Source organism: Crocodylus porosus, unplaced genomic scaffold (genome assembly GCF_001723895.1).
Source record: "Crocodylus porosus isolate Cpor-Errol unplaced genomic scaffold, CroPor_comp1, whole genome shotgun sequence".
In the NCBI taxonomy this organism is placed as follows: domain Eukaryota; kingdom Metazoa; phylum Chordata; order Crocodylia; family Crocodylidae; genus Crocodylus; species Crocodylus porosus.
The window spans coordinates 44,183,702-44,185,000 of record NW_017728931.1 but is presented as its reverse complement, the minus strand read 5'-3'; positions in this window follow the sequence as shown (position 1 = coordinate 44,185,000).

Below are 1,299 nucleotides of genomic sequence, written 5' to 3'. Positions count from 1 at the left end.
CCCCAAGGGCTGACAAGGTCGAACGGTCACAAACTCCTGCAAGACCATTTCAGGCTCATAGAGTGTGTGACCCACATGTTTTATGAAAGGATAATCTCTTGGAGCACAGTGTACAGCCTACGTTTCATATTTGACGTAATTTATTTTAAAGGTCAAGTAAAATCCCGGTGTCCCAGACTTGTTTTAGATCTTAAGTTTAAGGAAATGTTCAGGTGAGATTTAAAATAATAGTATGTCGTTAGTTGTACGTCTATAATGAAGTCAATATCCCTGTATTCTTTCAAGGCCAGCGCAAGAAATAAAGGACAGGACATCCCATCCTGGGTCCCCTGTATAATTCAAATAGGAGATTCAAATGATATTAAGGAGAAGTTATCTATTCAGGGAATGGGGCATCTGTACCATATGGAATATAACTTGGAACAGAAAGTTCAAATATCAAAAATTCTCTCTGAGTCAATGGAAGAAAGATATCTTTGATTCACAGTGCCAGATCATTCTGAGTGTGATGTACTTCTATTTTCAGTTACTGTAATTGGTTAGCTAGTATTTTTTTGCTAAAACTTTATATCATTATATGGAATTGATATGGGCCCACAGATCTGTGTAACAGTTGGTGGGGAGGAGGGGTTCAACTGGGGAGAACAAAAGTTTTCCCGTGTAAGTTATGGAAGTTTCCCTTAATAAAACATGTCTTAAGATGTCTCCTACCTCCTTCAATACCTAGTAAAATTTAGCTTCTTGTTACTGTCTCTAAGACTTCATAATTAGTTTTTAAATTAATTTTATACATCTTTGGCAAGATTTTTGCTCTTGAGTAGATTTCAATAACTTTGTGGCTTTGGAGTTTCTGAAGAATATTTTAAATAATATGCAGAAAAAGTAGTACATATTTTATAGGGTGAATAAGTATCTTTTGTTGACTTATTTTTGTTTGGACTAAATGTGTTGGTCTTGTATCCAGTTAAGCTTTCAAATTAGTGATTTATCAGAATAACTTCCTGATTTTATAAAGCATCTGCTTGTTAAGGCAAAGAGCTTTTTCAATGTTATCTGTTATCAGTATATTTAGTTTTCACTTGCTATTAACTGTTTTTTTCCCCAAACCTATACTTGTTACGAGTATCTTGCAACATTTTTTTTCAGCTTACTAAAAAACTTGAAAGGTTTCTGGTTGTCTGAGAGCATGAACTCATGTGTCAAATGTGTCTTATTCCTAATAATATCGTATTCACAATTTGTATGAACTTAATTGCTGCTCGTAAACCTCCACCGGTATTTCCATAGAACTAGAGTGGT